The following is a 4,133-nucleotide window of genomic DNA, read 5'->3' on the forward strand; positions in this document are numbered from 1 at the left end:
CTGCCTAGGGTCCTAGACCCCGGATCCCTGCCTCCGTCCGCTCGCTCGGGTTTCTTTCCGCACTTTTATATCTCTGCTCCCACCGGGGTGCTAGCGAGGGCCTCTACCTATTGGACAGCGCAGCTTCTCTTGCGGCGACAGTGACGCGCCGGGGCTCACAAGAGCGCGCCTGCCGTTCCCACGCCCAGCCCACTCCCACTCCAGCATCGAGCTCGGGTGGTGCCGCACCAGCAGCAGCACACATTCTCTATGTTTCTGCTGAGCCTCTGGTTAAAGGAAGCAGAAGCACCTAAGGAGATGAGTTGGAATTAAGTGGTGCCAACTGCAAGCCTGGGTAGGGCTGAGTCTCCTCCTTCAGTGACAGGGATCAGTTCTGTTTGTTTCCGCCTCAGCTGCAAGTTTGGCAGTTTCAGTACTGAGGTGGATAAAGGCATCCTGGTGGATCCCGGAACAAAGCAAGCAATGAAATAGAGACATCCGAGTTACTTCCCTTTGACCTCCCCCAGCAACGCAACTGGGAGATTTGTTTTGTAAGGAAACTCTTTAGGCCCAACCGCATGCGCCAGGATTGATGTATCAGAGGATATGAGGAGGTTCGCTTTGTGCCCCCTTAGGGGAACAGTTGAGTTTTCTGCCTAGAGAGGTTTAAAGTTGTACCTGTAAGAGGTATTATGAGCCATGATGCTTTTCAGTCCCCCACCTATCTCCCCAGGAAATCTTACCGGTTTCCACTGTTACTGTGAAGTCTCTCTCAGTCAGCCTTCCCCTGCCATCCACCTGCTTGAACTTGTCATTAAGACTGTATTCTGGAATCAGGGTCTAAACCCAGCTTTGTTGCTGTGAGATCTTGGACAAGTTGTGGCAGTGAATAATTGCTTTCCTTTTCCTGTATGCGAGGTATTTAGAGACCCCTGTATAGATCTCCCACCATAGCACTGTCTGGAGCAAGAGATGCAATAATTTGCTGACTACTGGTAGCTACACCCTTAACTCCTCATTCTAAGGACTCTTTCTGGTGTCTCATTTCTCCTTGCTGAGCAGTGCCTTTGGGCTACTCCCCAATTAAGAACTCAAGCCCAGATTCTTTCCATGCTGTCCCCTTAGTCCCAGGGAAAAGCCTGCTCCTGTGCCACCCAAACCCTGAAGGACAGACCCCTCCCACCAAAGCCCTCTTTTCTCTCTCAGCCTCAAGTGGAAGCTCCAGACATTTCTCAGTTTGGGATATTTCTAGAAGAATTAGACATCAGTTTCTGTATCCCCTTGAACTTCAAGTACATAGGCCGAACTTGTGGATAAACAAATAGAAAGTGGGCTGATAAGTGCCACCATAGCAAAGTACAAGGTACACTATCCAGTTTGGAGGGTCGGGGAAGTCTTATCAGAGTGACACCTCGACTCAGTCTTGGCAGACCAGCAGAAGACAGTTCATGGAGGAGGAGAAGGAGGAAGAGCAGGAGAAGGAGGAGGAGGAGAACGAAAAGAGGGGCAGACTATGGAGAACTCCATATTCTATTCTCAGACATACAGGTAAGCAGGGTGTTATGCAAGGAAGTGAGTGGAGAGAGAGCTGGAGAGGGATATAGGGTCCTGAAAATGAGGGCCTCATAGGTCATGCCAACAATCTGAACAAGTTCCTGGGGGCAGCAGGAATGCATAGAAGGGTAAGAAGAGACTGACATGGTTAGGTTTGCATTTTAGAAAGAACATTCCAGCACGTGAGTCGAGAATGGAGAGAATATGCCTTGAACAAGACTGAAGGCTGTTCAAGCGATTGAAGAGTAGAAGTGAGACCTGAGTCAAGGTGCTGGCAGGAGGAGCAGCAAGGGTGTCAGAGATTTGAGGGTGGAATCAAAGATGATTATGAAATTTTCAGTTTGGTTGATGTCAAACACAAAAATTTGAAAGATCTTTTGATCTCAATTCCTCCTAGAACATTTAGCCTTTCCCCATTATTTTATCTGGAAGTTCCAAGAAATCCACTCTTATCTCTACTTGTTGACATCATATTCACTCTTCTAGCCACTGTATTAGGAGAAAGTAGTGAGTAGATGATCCTCAGTTCTGCTAATGGGCTAGACAGATCCTACAGGATTGTGTGATTAGAATAGCAGATTATGTGGTTTACCCCAGAAGAAGGCAAATGGAATAAAAAGTATTTGGTTACAGGAAGTAAATCAAGTGACTGGCTGTAAATGTGTAATTCAGTCACTCAAGTAGACTTGTTCCATCAAGATGATTTGGTACCATTTCATAAAGGCAAGGGTGGAACAGGATGACAATTTAGAAAGTAGAATCCTCATCAATAGAATTTTGCCCAGGGTCAAGAAAAGTCTTACAAGTAGAAGAGTCCCAGTGAGCATCAAGTGCAGAAAAAGACCAAAGGTTGGCAGCACCTTTCCAGACAGTCTCTTCCAGACTGCATAGGCATATTATTAATCTAATAATCACTTAACCAGTGACTTCGCTTTGATTTCTTACTCATCCTGCCCGCCCTGGAGATGGGACAACATTTATGCCCAGTGCCTGAGGCTTTCTCTCTGAAAGAGGAGGCGAGGTATTTTAGTTCTCACCTTTTCTCTGAAGCATATCCTAGGACAGATTCTGGAGCATGAGTTTACTTAGGAAGTGAAGGAAAATACCAATAAGGAAATGAAGTGAGGAGGGAAAGTGGCCAATGAAGAGTATGTTTTCAAGCCAGCTGCCACTGTGCGTGACTGCAGCTTCACTCCACTTGTAACGCCAGCATCAAGTATGGACATCTGTTCTCCAAGGCACTGGGTGAGGAAGCTGGGACATCTACATAGGGACTCCTATTAGGAATTGGCTGAAGGCTTCTCCCAGAACACATTAATTCTCTTGAGCTTCTGGCCTTCCAACAGGCACTCAAAATAAACACAAGAGGCAGAAGGTGGCCCACGGGCAAGTCAATTCTGGTGCTGGCAGCTGAATATTGAAATAGTGTGCTCTACAGAGGTACTGAGGATATCCAAGAGAGACATGAAGCCTAGAATCACTTCCTTTCCTCTTTCCTAGGCATTCAGCTCTGCACTCATGCTAGGCCTCCTGCACCCTCCTGTATCCCCAGCCCAGCACTGAAGCCCAAGCTTATCCTGAACTTCTGGGGTAACTCATTCTTCGATGAAGCAAGACTAGCCATTCACCTTATGCCACACTAAGGCTAGGTTATTAGAAATTATTTCCTCAAGAGGCTGTATATTATCATCACTAAAGAATTATGGGAGGGCTGGGGATTTAGCTCAGTGGTTCTGCTGCCTGCCTCAAAAGTGCAAGGACCAGAGTTTGATCCCTGGTACCAAAAAAAAAAAAAAAAAAAAGAATTATGGGAAGACATAACTACTGCTAAAAATGAACTTTCATACATTCTGGATAAGACCAAGGACACTGTATAGTTAGTGTGTGCTGAATAGTAATTAATTTCCACATTTCCACAAACAGACATATTAAACATACCAAAGTACAGAGTATACTGTTCATTTTCTTAGATTTTTTTTTCTTTGTATAGGGATCAAACTCAGGACCTTAAGCTTGAGAGGCAGGTGGCAGAACCACTGAGTTAAATCCCTGGCCTTTTTTTGTTTTTTGTTTTTTTGGAGACAAGGTCTCACTATTTAGCCCAAACTGACCTCAAACTTGTGGCAATCCTCCTACCTCAGCCTCCTGAGTACTGAGATTATACAACTGTACCACCATGCCTGGCTTCTTAGTCTGGCTTCTTTCATTTAATAAAATAGCTCCATCCATTTTCCTGCAAATACAAGATTTCATTCTTTATGGCTGAAATACATATATAATCTACACTACACACACACACACACACACACACACACACACACACACGTCACATTTTCTTTATCCATTTGTTTGTTGGTAGACACCTAAGCTTTTTCTATAGCTTAGTCATTGTGAACTGTGTTGCAATAAACATGAGTATATAGGTATTTCCATAGTATGCTGCTGACTTTTGGGGGGTACTTGACTGATGTATAGTGTAGCTGGATCAAATGGAAGCTCTGCTTTATTTTTTGAGGAATCTCCCTACTACTTCCCACAATGGCTATATTAATTTATATTCCCACTAACAGTATCTGAGGGTACACCACCTCCCCCTCACC

The sequence above is a fragment of the Fukomys damarensis genome, unplaced genomic scaffold (genome assembly GCF_012274545.1).
Source record: "Fukomys damarensis isolate Sample0158 unplaced genomic scaffold, DMR_v1.0_HiC HiC_scaffold_16, whole genome shotgun sequence".
NCBI lineage: Eukaryota > Metazoa > Chordata > Mammalia > Rodentia > Bathyergidae > Fukomys > Fukomys damarensis.